Raw genomic sequence first — 15628 nt, 5'->3', positions numbered from 1 at the left:
CGTCTTCCGAGAACCGCATTAAATGGCCTAGCCTATACCCGGCCGTCGTTTCGCCTCTCGAGTAGTGATCCTCGTATCCTACATCAAGGCAATCCAACGACCCTCCTCATTTGGCCTCTTACGTATATAAAAGGGGTGGCCACCTTTCGCATGGGCCACCCGTTCATTTGAAACTTTTCTTATTTTCTCATCTTGTTCTTCCTTCTTAGTCTCAAAAAGAAAAAAACCCTATTTTTCTTCCGGTTACTGTTCTCATCGTTCCAGAAGTTTAGGCACGAGAACTCCTTTGAAACTTCGGCACCAGCATTTCCAGCAGGGTTCCCACCTAGACGATCACTTCAATCTTCACCGCAGCAAAATACCCCTGTAAGTCCTCCGCCTGTACATGCTTTTAAATTTCTTCTTCACTGTCGCTTAGGTAAGTTGCTTCAGCAGTCGCATGCAGTATTTTGCTGGTTTTTTGTGGGTATGATATGTGTAGGTTTTTATTCTAGGGCACTGACCATAGAAAAAACCATTTAGGAGTACGACTCAAAGGGTACACCCTCTGGGGAAATTTTCTGGGTAAATTTTTTGTATGCCTGTTTGAAATAACCAGCCTTTAGGGTGTAAAACCAGGTAGCTTAGGGGACACGCTTCACAGGCGGTTTTGCACTGTTTGCCTACTGAAACTTTCCTTCCAAGGAAAACTTTTACCCTGACCCTCCTGACACACGGATTCCGAGTAATCGGGGATCCGTTGGGAGCACAGGTGCGTGTTCATAAAACCGCGTGGTCTCACTCTCCACGGGCTGAGATTACCTCAGCTCGTGTAAAGGAAACACCTCGCATCAGATTCTTTCTTATGCTTAGGTCGCCCTTTCTAAATTTTCTTCTTTTGTTCGTTAGGCGACCAGATGGGACCAAAGAAGCACGCCCCCAAGAAGACTGCTGGCAGCTCATCTTCCCAGCAAGCCAAAGGAAAGGAGGTGGTCACAGACTCTCCAATCCTCATTTTTGGTCCAGCCGTGGAGCAGGAGCTCGAGGTCAGGCTCGACGCTTTCTTCGAGGCCGAGAGGATCGTCTCGAAGGTCGCCTCCCAGGGGAAAGTGAATAGGATATTCCTTTCCCACAATATTGAGATTGGGAGGGGCGCCCTAAACGCCCGACCTCCCCTAGAAGGCGAACGGAGCTGCGCGCCGCTCGATGAGGAATACGCGGCCTGGAGCGATGAGCACTTCAAGGCTGGGGCCTTCCTTCCGCTGGACCAGTACTTCGTGGATTTTCTTAATTACGTGAAGCTGGCTCCATTCCAGCTCCCCCCTAACTCATATCGCTTGTTAGCGGGGCTGAAATACCTATTCCTGAAGCAGGAATGGGAGGTCCCCACACCGGCGGAAATCCTCTACTTCTTTTGCCTCAAGGCCAGCTCGAAGCAGTGGGGGCGAGACGACAAGTTCTACTACCTGACCCGTTTTCCAAACACGACTGCGGTCATCGAGCTGCCCAGCCACCCCAACGACTTTAAAGATCAGTTCTTTATGTCCAAGGGGTTTCGCAACTGCGAACACCACTATTTCAAGTATCTTCTACTCTTAGCTCATAAGTTGATTACTGAATAGCTTATTTTATTAGTTCCTGATCTAGAACCCATCATGCAGCCATTTTCACGAGGACGGCCAAGTCCGTGACCCTCAGGGGTCAATACGAGACATTGGCGGGGCTGCCCCCTAGCGAAAAGGACTATCGCCAGCTCGTGTCCGACGAGACGATGCTGGTGTGCAAGCTAATCTCTCCAGGCCAGACTCTGGCCTTGAGGAGACCGCAGGGCCTCCCTCCAGCTAACAAGATGGCGCCCATCCTCGAGGAGGAGACCGCGGGAGAAGAAGAGGATGAGGTGCCCCTCGTGCGACGGAAGCGGGCGCTGGAGGTCGCCCAAGAAACAGACACGGAGAGGGCCCGGTCCGGAGCAGCAGCCGGCCCCTCCGGGCAAGGTAATCCTTATATGTTTAGGGACTTAGATAGGGCCACCGCAGACCTTCGGCTAGCTAGGTTCAATCCCAGCCAGCCCATTCATCGCCATCGAAATGACCCGGACCGTGACATAACCTTACTCCAATACGTCGACCAGCTTGTGCTGGGTTATGACAGTAGCCGCCCTAGGGGTACTGTAGTCGTAGATAATACCCTAGCCTTTAGGTCGGTCTTTTTTGAGGAGTATGGGACCAATCTTAGGTTGTGGCCCTCCCTCATGGAGATGTCTCAGCCCGAGAGCAACGATCTGCGAGTTATGTTCCCTGGAGGGAACCCCTCCTCTGGGGCCTCCGGGCCCATGGTAAAAAAGCTCCTGCTGGCGAAGAAAGCCATCGGGACTACCTCCAAGTCCCCTGCGAAGGGGAAAAACCAGGCCCCAGCAGCTCAGGAGAAAGTGCCTCCACCCCCTCCTGCAATGAAGATGCCCCCGCCTCCCCCGCGAGCTCCCGATTCTGTTCGGGAAACGGAGGTGCTCCCTGGGACCTTGTCGACCACAACCCCCGAGGTGCACGTTTCGGTGAATCCTCAGGCTTTGGAGAAGATCCCCGATGTCTTTCGGGGAACAGTCTACGAAACGGCCAGCTACACCGTGGACCATTATTACAATGCTGCCGAGAGGGACCTGCGGGCAATCGAGACAAGGAGCCCAGAGAACGTGATGGAGTCTTCGCTGGGGATGGCTCTCACGGTAAGTTGGCCTTGCCATTTGTGTTCCTTGCTCGTATGCATCACATGTTTGTTGTTTTTTTTTTCTAAGGCAGTTGCCTTATTTTCTTTTGGTCTTGCAGGGTGCCTTGGCTGTCCACCGGATCATATCCCGATCTAGGGCCAGGCTCGAGGACATGAGGGGCGAGCATCAGACTGCTTTGGCTGCCCTTAAGACTACCCAAAACCTGGAACAGGATGCCATGCATGCCCTGGCGACCGTGCAGGATGAGCTGGACGCATCTCGACCTAAGCTGCAAAAGGTCGAGGCTACCAAGGCCGCGCTAACCGCTGCGAGGACTGAGCTCAAGGAGGCCAGGGCTGCTTGGGCCACACTGGACGCCGCAAAAGCCGAGGCCGAGGAGGCCAAGGCTGCCCTGGCAACGGAGAGGGCAGCTTCCAGCTCCTCCATGGAGGCTATGCTGTACCACTGCTGAGTCTTCAACCCAGATGGTGACTTCTCCTTTCTGGGGGCGGACGCATGGGAGTCCTTCCTGGAGAAGTTCAAAGCTCGCCTTCAGCAAGAGGCACCCTCCGAGACCGGGGAGACTTCCACAACCTCTAAGCAGGAGGGCGAGGTGGTGACCTCATCGAAGCAGCCTGGCGGGGCCTAGGACTTCTCTTCAAACTTATTTTTTTTGTAACTTTGTATTATGAGGTTTTCTAACCTCGAGACAATTGGTTTTATCAACTTTATTCTTAATTGATTTACATCCTTTTGCCTCTATCTCATTTCTCTTTTAATACTCTTAGTTTCTGTTGGTGCTGTGATTGACTTTTTATGCTTTTCTAGGAAAAAACATGCTAATCAATTTTGAACCAACTTCTAAGATAAGTCCTTGTTGTATCCTGGACATTAAATTAAAAACTTAGTTCGCGTTAATTTTTTATTAATATCTCGTGCTTTTTAAGAAAAACAACGATCAATCAATTTGAATTAACTTCTAAGTTTTAGCACCTGGTTACATCCAGGACGTTAATTTGAAAACTTAGTTCGCGTTAATTCTTGATTAATATCTTGTACTTTTTAAGAAAAACACCGATCAATCAATTTGAATTAATTGCCAAGTTTTAGGATGACCCGGTTATATCCAGGATACGACTTAGTTGGCGTTAATCCTTTATCAATATCTCGTGCTTTTTAAGAAAAACAACAATCAATCAATTTGAATTAACTTCTAAGTCTTTAAGACAACCTGGTTGTATCCAGGCACCGTATGCCCCCCAAGTAATTAGGAAAGGGTCTTTCGTGGTTACATCCACAAATATACACAATAATGAAAAAATATTTAATTCTCATTGCTTAATAAACAAAAGATGGCCTTTCTGATTAAGCCTTACAAGGGTATCACTGATAATATTTCTTCAGATGGATTGCGTTCCAAGTTCGTGGGACTGCTTCTCCATTAAGCCGAGCTAACTTGTATGTTCCTTCCTTTATGACCTCGATTATTTGATATGGCCCTTCCCAGTTTGGTCCCAATACTCCGTCTTTAGGATCTTTACCAACTAAGAAGATTCTTCTGAGGACCAGGTCGCCAATGCTAAAGGCACGTTTTCTGACCTTTGAGTTGAAATAACGAGTGATCTTTTGCTGATAATGTGCGAGCTGGAGCTGTGAATCTTCTCGTCTTTCATCAATCAGGTCGAGGGACGCGCAGAGCAGTTTGTGATTGCAGTCCTAGTCATACGCCTGGACTCTATGCGAGGCTACCTTTACCTCGACAGGAAGGACCGCCACACTCCCGAAAGCTAGGGAGAAAGGAGTATGACTTGTTGGAGTTCGATGCGAGGTCCGGTATGCCCATAGTACCTGGGGGAGCTGTTCTAGCCAAAGCCCCTTGGCTTCGTCCAGTCTCTTCTTAAGGCTCGCCTTTAGCGTCTTATTGATGGCCTCGACCTGCCCATTTGCCCGAGGATAAGCCACGGAGGAGAAGCTTTTTACAATGCCGTGCCTCTCACAGAATTCGGTGAAGAGGTCGCTGTCGAACTGCGTTCCATTGTCTGATACGATCTTTTTTGGCAGCCCAAAAATAATGCTTTTGACAACGAAGTCGAGGACTCTCTTTGAAGTGATTGTTGCCAAGGGTTCTGCCTCTGCCCATTTGGTGAAGTAGTCGATAGCCACCACTGCGTAATGGACCCCTCCCTTTCTAGTAGGGAGGGCGCCAACCAAGTTGATTCCCCAGACCGCGAATGGCCACAGGGACGAGATCATCTTCAGCTCGACTGGGGGAGCTCGGGCAACTGTGGCAAATCACTGGCACTTGTCACATTTCTTGATGTAAGAGATCGAATCATTCGACAGAGTGGGCCAGTAATATCCTTGCCTCAAGACCTTCAGGGCCAAGCTTTGCCCCCCAGTGTGATCTCCGCAAAAATCCTCATGCACTTCTTGTAAAATGGTCTTTGCTTCGCCTGGCAGAACACACCGTAAGAGGGGTAGAGAGTGCCCACGCTGGTATAGCATCCCATCTATCACTGTATACCTTGGAGCCTGGTAAAGTATCCACCTTGCATCGCTACGCCCTTCAGGTAACTTTCCTTCGGTGAGATACTCGAAGATGGGGGTCATCCAGGTCGGTGTTGCGTCGATCATCTCGACCTCCACCGCGACTTCTATGCTTGGTTTCTCCAAGAACTCTACCGGTACCAACCCCAAAGTCTTTGTCTCCCCAGAGGTAGCGAGCTTTGTGAGGGCATCTGCGTTGGCATTCTGCTCCTGAGGTATCTGTTCAATTGAGCCCCGTTCAAATGCAGACAGCTAGACTTTTACCTTGGCTAGGTAAGTAGCCATCTTGGTTCCCCGTGCTTGGTATTCACCTAGCACCTGGTTTACCACGAGCTGGGAATCGCTGAAACACTGAACGGAGCCGACCTTCAGCTCCTGGCCCACCCTTAGCCCGGCCAGTAGAGCTTTGTATTCGGCCTCGTTGTTGGATGCCTTGAATCTGAATCTCAACGCCGAGTGGAATCTATGTCCTTCTGGGGATATCAAAATGATTCTAGCCCCGGAGCCATTCTCATTAGATGAGCCATCTACGAAGACCTTCCATGATGCTTGGACCGAGGTGACCTGGGGCGAATCTTCCACAGGATCTTCTCGGAATCCTGTTTATTCTACCACAAAATCAGCCAGGGCCTAGCTTTTTATTGCAGTTCGCGGAGTGTACAAAATCTCGAACTGGCTGAGCTCAATAGCCCACTTCATCAGACGTCCTGATGCTTCAGGTTTTTGCAAAACCTACCTTAAAGGTTGATCGGTTATGACATGTATTGAGTGGGACTGGAAATACGGCTTGAGCTTTCGGGAGGCCGTGATAAGATAGAATGACATCTTCTCCATCAACGGGTATCGAAACTCAGCTCCGAGAAGCCTCTTGCTGATGTAATAGACTGGCTTTTGAACCTGGTCTTCTTCTCGGACCAATACGGCACTAGTTGCATCTTCTGTGACATCTAGGTAAAGGAAAAGAGGCTCTCCTACTGTTGGTTTGGACAATACGGGTGGCTCGGCTAGATGTGCTTTCAGATCGAGGAAGGCACATTCGCACTCCTCTGTCCATTCAAACTTCTTATTCCCCCGGAGCAAGTTGTAGAATGGCAGGCACTTGTCGGTGGATTTAGAAATAAACCAATTGAGGGCCACCACCCTTCCTGTTAGGCCTTGAACATCCTTTTGCGACCGAGGTGAGGGCAGCTCGAGCAACGACCTGATCTTATCGAGGTTCGCCTCGATTCCTCTTGTGTTGACAATGAAACCCAGGAATTTTCCAGATGCGACCCCGAAAGTGCACTTATGCGGGTTAAGCCTCATGCCATATTCTCCCAGTATCTTGAAGCATTCTCCAAGGTCGGAAACATGGTTATCGGCAGCCTTCAACTTGACCAGCATGTCGTCGATGTACACTTCCATGTTCTTCCCGATTTGGTTGGCAAACATCTTGTTCACCAATCTATGGTATGTAGCCCCGGCGTTCTTCAGCCTGAACGGCATGACCTTGTAACAATAGACGTTAGTTGGAGTCATGAAGCTAGTGTGCTCCTGATCCGCTGGGTTCATGGTGATCTGATTATAGCCCGAGTATGCATCCATAAAGGACATGAGCTCGTGCCCCGCCGTGGCATCTACCAATTGGTCGATCCTTGGTAAGGGAAAACAGTCTTTGGGGCAAGCTTTGTTCAGATCGGAGAAGTCGATGCAGATCTGCCATTTCCCGTTGGGCTTCGGGACCAACACAGGATTAGCGACCCAGACCGGGAACTTAGCTTCGCGGATAAAGCCGGACTTTTGAGCCGGGCTACTTCCTCTTCTGGGGCTTCAGCTCGGGTTGTTCCTAGGCGCCTCTGTTTCTGGGATTTCGCTGGCACGCTGTTATCCAAATGGAGGGTGTGCATGATGACACTCGGGCTGATTCCCACCATGTCCTCATGAGAGCATGCGAACACGTCCAGGTTCTCCTGCAGGAACTTGATCAGCTCCGCCTTCCTCTCGCTACAGAGGTTTTTCCCGAGCTTAACCACCCGCAAGGGATTCTGTGGATTGATATTTACCTCCTCGCCTAATTTGGGGTCGATATCATCACTTAAGACGATATTTTCCCCTTCGGCACTCTGAGGTTTTTCAATCTCAGGATTAGGCAAAGGTTCCTGAGATTCCTCGTTTACACTCTAGATGGTCATCGTTATCTGCCCGGGTTTTACTTTTCCCTTCATGGAAATGTTGTAGCATTCCCTGGCAGCAAGTTGATCGCCATGGACCGTGCATATCCCCGTGGAAGAGGGGAACTTCAGCGCAAGGTGGCGGATGGAGGTAACGGCTTCAAACGCTATAAGCGTAGGTCGACCCAAAATGGCATTGTACGCAGCGAGACAATCGATGACCACAAACTCGAGGAGTTTCGAGACTGTCCGAGGTCCCTCTCCCAAGGTGATCACCAGCTCGATTGTTCCTATTGCCGTCAACCCTTCTCCAGAGAATCCATAAAGCATCATGGAGGTTGCCTTCGGCTCGGTGACAGATAAACCCATCTTCTCCAGCGTGGACAGAAATAGTAGGTTTACCGAGCTTCCATTATCGACCAGCACTCTCCTAACCCTCCGATTAGCAAACTGCACTGCTATGACCAGAGGGTCGTTATGAGGGAACTGGACGTGGCTGTCATCTTCTTCAGTAAATATGATTGGTTGCCTTTCCAATCGCCACTGCTTTGGTAGATGCTGCTCGGGGACAAACTCCACTCCATTATGAGCTTTAAGTTCGTTGACGTATCTTTTTCGGGCACCTCTGCTCGTGCTAGCCAAATGAGGACCTCCAGAGATCGTGGAGATCTCTCCTCCTATCACGGGAGGAGGGACATCTTGATCTACCCGAGACCCGGGCTGACTGACCGAGACTTCCGGAGCTAGATGGCATGCGAGAACTCTATTCCGCGCATACTGAGCCAAAGGTTCGGCTCTGATGAGAGTTTCGATCTCATCCTTTAGGTGCTTGCATTCATCGGTATTTTGGCCAATGTCGTTGTGGAACCGAAAGAACCTGGAAGGGTCTCACTTTCCCTTCTGGTGCTTTAACGGCTCCGGCTTCTTCCAGGGGAGGCGAGCAGAATTTTCTAGGAAGATGTTCTCCCTAGAGTGGGTGAGCTTCGTATAAATCCCGTAGACTGGCTTAAATTTTTCTATGGATTTGTTCTTCTTTGGGTCGTGTTGGTTGCCCTCGCTGCTCCCCTTTCTCTTGCCTCCACCAAACTGGTTATTCTGCGTAATGGTTTGGGTCGCTATCACGACCTCCGTTCCCACTCCAGCGGGCTGTTCAGGGACCTGGCAGGTTCCTGCGGCTGATGCTTGCACCTCCTCCAGGTTGATCCATCCCTGGGCCCTATTTAGGAATTCATTTACGGAGCACACTCCCATCCTTTGTATCTCATTCCAGAGTCCCCCCCAACGAGGATTCTCGTTCTCAAAGCCATGAGCTTGGAGCTGTCATCTGCATCTCTAGCCCGAGCAGCGATATTCGCGAATCTACTCAGGTAATCCTTTAGAGGCTTGTCGGGTTGCTGCCTTACGTTTGCCAGGGTGTCGGCCTTGACGCGGGCAGCCTGGGAAGCTCAGAATGCTCTCTTGAAGTTAGTAGAGAAAGTTTTCCACGAGTTGATTGACTGTTTTTTACTCTGTTTGAACCACTGTCTGGCCGGCCCAGTCAAGGTGGAGGGAAATATTAAACACCGGCCAATGTTGTGGGCCATCATCAAGGTATTGAACATACCCAGATGATCTGACGGATCCCCGTCTCCGTTGAATTTGGACAAGTGCGGCATACGGAATCCAGGTGGATACGCCATTGCTGCTATGCTGGGGGCGAAGAGCTCAAGTTCGTCCCCTGAATCATATTCGTCTTTTTCTTTTTCTGATAGGAGCTTCCTCATCAGCTCCTCCATCTGAGCCAGGCGCTCAAGGGTTTTGTCCTGATTTCCTTGGTTGTTCCGGGCTGTTCAACAGCTCCGGATCCATTGTACACGTTTGGCGGGTTATTGTCCCTCCTATCTTGAGATAGGTTATATGGGACATTCCCGTTATCGAGTACCTCGGATAGGTCTTCCCTTTGGCAAGCACGGCTGGCGTTTCCCACCGGGTCTCCTCTTTGAGAGTTTAGATTATCTCGGAGGTCGTCCCTCAGGGCGGCTTGAGGACTTTGCGCCGAGCTCAAGCGTTGGCGCAGGTCTCCGCCAGAAAGGTCACTTCGACGACTTCCGGTCCAATAGCTCCCATTTGAGAAGCTTGGAGCCCGCCTCTGGGGATGAGGATTCGGGACTTCTCTGGGAGCCCTGCTACGATGGGAAGGCCCTGCGGAAGGTGGATTCCTCCTACTGCTCCCATGAGCTAGAATATCTCGGACTGGCTGAGAAGGAGATGGATATATTATCAGTGAAGGAGGATGCCTGACTAGAGATGCAATCCTGGTTCCATCAGGGCGGATTAGTTTAGGTCGGGGCCGCTCAGCTCTACCAACCTCCAGGTCTTGCGCTCGGCAGTCTGAGCGGGGTGCAGGAAAGCTGGCCGGGACGGGCTGTCGCTGTGAGCCCTCCCCAGATCTCCTTCGCGAATTCCCTCGAGCCCTTCTGGGCGCACTCGAGGGTGGAAGTGAGCTGGGAGTTGAAGTTCGGACCGATCGGCTGTACTGCTGCTCGACCCTAGGTAGTTCTTCAAAGGTAGTCTCCCGGTGGTGCGATGTAGGAGTAGAGTTGGACGTCGGGGGTCTGGTCGACCGACTAGGCCTGGACTGATTACCCAGGCGGGACTTATGAGTCTCGCCTTGCCTCTTTCCAACGTTATCGTCAGTTGTAAGAGGGGGTAGTCGGGCCAAAACCTCTTGAATCTGCTGGTTAGATTTCGCCAGCTGACTCCTCAGCTGTGCATTCTCCATTTCTACCGCCGTGTAGAAATCTGGGTTCGGATTAGGTGGCCGAGGGGCCGAACTTCCAGTGTCATCTAGGCCTATTGGCTGCTTGCCCGGCCGCTATTGAACCTTTGGGTTCTGATCATCAGAGATGGCGGCATGATGGGCCTCCTGCCCATCACGTTGGTCTGCCTCATTACCATGTCTTGAGCGAATGACCACCATGGTTGGGTATTTGCGATAGCACCAATCTAACAAGCTCTCAATGAAAGCACCAAACTGTCGACGCGGTTCTTCGCCAACAGGTAATTAATAGAATAAGAGAATGGGATTAGTGCTAAGTAACAAACCGTAACAGATGAATGATCTTAAAATAAAATGGTGATACGAATACTTTTTTAGGTGGTTCAAAGGTTAAAATCCTTCTACTCCACCAGCCAATATTATTGCTAGTTTTATGGTATCTTTACAGGGTATTTCTTGACACAATAGAATCTAACCCTTTGCAACTCCCAGGGTCTCCATATTTATAGGAGAGGGCACCTGGGGGTTGGCAAGGGGGGCCATCCCGTGACCTTCTTATCCATCATGTCACTTATGTGACATTCATGATTAATTCCTAAACCTGACAAATGAAGTGTGGTATAATCAATAGGTAAGGGGGATAATGGGCCGCATGGCCCAACCTAGTCGTGGGTGTCTGAACACGCACGTTTATGCTGCGTGTCCGAGAATTCAGGGATATATCAGACACGTGATGTCTGATATATGCACGTTTACATTGCATGGTTGACTTTATAAGGGGTCACAGTTGCCAACTCAAGCTCGTACCTCGAGCTGGATGTCTTCTTAGCCCGTAGTGTCCGTACTTCTGACCCGACTCCTTAGTAACCTTAGTAAGCCTTTGGTTACCTCGAGCTAAAGAGGTGGGACCTGGTAACAGTAGCTTCGGGTACATGGCATCCACGTGGCTGATATATAATTATGCCATACCTCAGCTCGCTAATAGCCCGTGGAGAATTAGGGCGTACAGCAGTCATAGCATACATTCATAGGTAATTCAAAGCTAATCATCATACCAATTCAAGCTAATAAGAATATCAATTCCAAGCTAATTAACATGCCAATTTAAGCTAATAAGCATACCACTTCGAAGCTAATAAGCATACCACTTTGAAGCTAATAAGCATACCAATTCAAGCTAATAAGCATACCAATTCGAAGCTAACCAGAACACCAATTCAATAGCTCTATGTGCATGTACCAGTTTTCTTACCTCGAGTCCGAGCAAACAGCTTATGGTGACCCCGAGCACAATCCTTACTTCTGAGCCTAATAGTATAACCTAGTCACAATGCAATAACGGTAATCATCAAGATCTTAACTAATCAAAAGTTTTGAAATAAAATCCTAGCCTCCAGGACCTCAAATTCTACTAAACAGGGTAGTGTAATCCTTCCCAAGCCTTTAGGTTTGAGTTCCCGAGCTTAAAACCCTAATTGGCCCAAAAACCCCCATTTGAGTCGCGGCACCCCTCAAAAGCATTGTGACCCTCTACAAGTCAGAGAGAAAAATCCCTAAGCTCCCTAGACACGCGTTGTGGCGCAACCCACCCAACGTCACGATGCTAAGGCAATTAAGAGAACCATCCTTAGCCTCTAAGTTCATGCGGGTCGTGGCGCTCCAAGAACAACGCGGCGGCGCGACCCCGCGAACTAAGAATTTATGGGTTTTCTTGCGTTTCTCGCTAGCCAAAACCTCTCCAAATCCAAGCCAAAGTCAAACCTAAGTCCCAATTGAATTCAAGACTCTCAATAACACAGCATCAGCAACATGATTACCCCAAACATTAAACCATAATCTTACCAAAACTCAAAAACCAAAGCTAAAGTTAAAACTCAATCAAAACTGGAACTAATTAAGGAATTCAATTCACAGCAGAAATAGGGTACTGATCTTACCTCAACAGTGATTTCAACCCCAGAGTTGATCCTACACCAATCCTAGCCTTCAGCCATCAACTTCCCAAGTCAAGCTCCTCCAAAATGCTTCAAACCCTAATTAAGCCTCAAAGGAGAAAGAGGAACGTGAGAGAGAGAAGTGTGTGCTGCTGAGAGTATTGTTCTGCTTGTTTCTAGGCTTCCTAAGGTCTCTAGATGGCTAAGGCAGTCTTAGGCTAGGAGAAAGAGAAAAATTTCCCTAGCCTAAATCCTCGCTCCTTAACGTCCTCAAGGGCAATGTCGTCATTTGCCACATTTACCGCTAATCCCCAAATTAAAATTAGATTCGTAGTTAGTCCCGACATACCCAAATAATCACCAAATGACTACCCATCACCTGATAAATCTCGACTACGCGATAAGTTTCCCCAAATACCCCTAGGCTCACTCCGAGATGGGTATTAGACCCCGTTGTGACTTTTTCGCTAAATTGCTCACTAGGATCGCCTCGGGCCACACATCTCAAATATATCCACAAGTTAATGTGGTCTCACTCATAAAGCATTTATAATACAAAATACCCTCAACGAGTCAAAAATTATGAAAATGCCCTTTTTATCAGAATCGGACCTATAAGCACATTTAATACATCCAAACATGCATAAGCGATCATATCGTAATATAACTCGTATAATTCACATAATCACACATGTATAATCACAATTAACACATAAAAATCTGATTATGCCCTCCTAGCACAGTAATCAAGGCACTAAGCCTTATTAGCAAATTTAGGACGTTACAACCATTATTCAATTTCTCTCAAAAATATATAGATTCCATATCTATCTCTTATGTCCCCAGCCATATACATCAATGTGTTCCCAAAATAAAAAAATTTAGCCTGATCATTTTGACAAACCATAATGAGTGAATCAAAGAACTCATATAACATAAACAGGTTTTCATAATAACTTCATGATTAAGATCAACTTGTATATGATCATCTTATTGATATGTTTAATTAATACTTAAAAAGTAAACAATATTATTAGGTATTAATAACATATCGGGTCTCGTTCATGTATAACCACTTTATACAAAGTACCTCCACTGAGATGTCCTACTACGTCAGTAATTCGGATATAGATTACATGTATTCATAATACTATTGAATCGTACTTATAGTATTTAATCCAAAGATTCCATATAACTTTGTTTTACTGCGAACAATTTAAATTTGTTCCCTACAATCTTAATCTCTCATATCAAGACAAGATTGTAGTCACATTAATGAACTTGGGAATTTTCTGATATTCATATAATATTATTCTAAAAATAATAATAAAAAATCAATATATGCAAAAAAAAAAATCATTTCATAAACCATTGTTCGATACATATGCTTTAAAGGGAATTAATCCCAACAATCTCCCACTTGCCCTAAAGCAAATGAGGCATCTCCCTCAAAACCATATTGCTAACATGATCTTTAAAAGACTTGGTAGAAAACTTCTTAGAAAAAGATCTACAAGGTTATTTTCTAAAGTTATCTCATAACTGCTACATCTCTTCTGTGAACAATATCCCTGATTAAGTGGTACTTACTCTCGATATGTTTTCCTCTCTTGTGTTTCCTTAGATCCTTTGAGTTAGCTACCACCCCACTGTTATCACAGTAAAGGACTAGTGGCTTATCCATGTTTGGAACAACTTCTAATAGAACTTTTTGGGCCACACAGCCTCTTTAGTTGTTTCAGAAGTTGATGTGTATTCAGCTTCCATGGTAGAATCTGCAATACTGGTTTGTTTGATTCTACACTAGACTACAACTCCTCCACCAAGTGGGAACACTGATCTAGAAGTCAATTTCTGACTATCTCTATCTGATTTAAAATCAAAATAAGTGTATCCAGTGGGGTTCAGGTCACCGCCTGAATATACAAGCATATATTCTCTAGTTTTCCTAAGATGCTTGAGAATATTCTTTACTACAACCCAATGACTTAATCCAGGATTGGACTGATAACGACTAAATATCCCTACTACATAACAAATGTCAGGTCTTGTACATAACATGACGTACATTAGATTGCCTACCGTAGAGGCATAGGGTATTGTCTCATATCCTCTTCTTCTTGAGGTGTCTTAGGACACTGCTCTTTAGAAAGGAAAATTCCATGATGGGTTGGCATCTCACTTTTCCTAGAATTTTGCATACTGAATCGCTCCAGTACCTTATCTATATAATTAGCTTGAGACAGAGCCAAAACTTTGTCTTGTCTATCCCGAAGGATCTGGATACCCATAATGTAGTTTGCGTCTCCCAAATATTTTCATTTGGAATTGCTCGGCTATCAATTTATTTACTTTTGCCAATGTTCCTATGTCATTTCCAATCAGTAGAATATCATCAACGTAAAGAACCAGGAATACCACAATGTCATCTTTGATATGTTTATATACACATGGCTCGTCAACGTTTTGTTCAAAACCATAGGTTTTGATTGTGTCATCAAACCTTAGATTCCAAGATCTAGAAGCTTGTTTGAATCCATAAATGGACATAAGAAGCTTGCAAACCTTTTGCTCTTGACATTTTATTTCGAACCCTTCTGGTTGAGACATATAAATGGTCTCGTCAAGATATTTATTCATAAATGTTATCTTAATGTCCATTTTCCGTATCTCATAATCCATGAAAGTAGCTATGGACAAGAGTATGCGAATAGATTTAAGGATGGCCACAGGAGAAAAAGTTTCTTCATAATCAACCCCTTCTCGTTGAGTACAGCCCTTGGCTACAAGCCTAGCTTTGAAATTTTTCACTTTCCCATCTGCTCCTCTTTTCTTCTTGAATATCCATTTGCAACCAATATGTTTAACATTTTGAAGAAGATCTTCAAGAGTCCATACAGAATTAGAATATATCGATTCCATTTCCAGGTTCATGGCATCTTGCCATTTTTCTTTATCAAAACCTCTCATTGCATCTCTATATGTCAATGGATCCTCTTTGTTTGTCTAACACAAGCATTTGAACTTCGTGTTCATAGCAATTTAGTTTCCTAACAACCCTCCCACTACAATGAAGCTCTCTACTGTTCTGACTAGAACTTGTGGCTTCTTCTGGTTGATGTTCATTGTGAATAGTTGGTGATCTATTTACTTGATCTGAGACCATCTCCTCTAGTACAACCTTACTCCGAGGATTGTGGTTGTTAATATAGTCATATTAAAAAAAAGTAGCTTTTGTCAATACAAATATTTTATTTTCGTTAGGACTATAAAATATACTACCTCTAGTCTCTTTGGAACATCCCACAAACATGCATAGTTCAGTGCCAGATTCCAGCTTCCAAGTCTTTCCTTTCATCACGTGTGCTGGACAACCTCAAATACAAAAATGGTGTAAACTAGGTTTAGTACAATTCCATAATTCTAACAGTGTCTTCTTGATTGACCCATATGGAACAACATTCAATATGTAAATTGCACATTGAATGGAATAGCCCCAGAATGACAATGGCAATGATGAATAGCTCATCATTGATCCATGTCTAATAACGTCATG

The sequence above is a fragment of the Humulus lupulus genome, chromosome 1 (assembly GCF_963169125.1).
Source record: "Humulus lupulus chromosome 1, drHumLupu1.1, whole genome shotgun sequence".
Classification (NCBI taxonomy): Eukaryota; Viridiplantae; Streptophyta; class Magnoliopsida; order Rosales; family Cannabaceae; genus Humulus; species Humulus lupulus.
The sequence above is the reverse complement of the archived record's forward strand: the minus strand, read 5'-3'. Positions refer to the sequence as shown.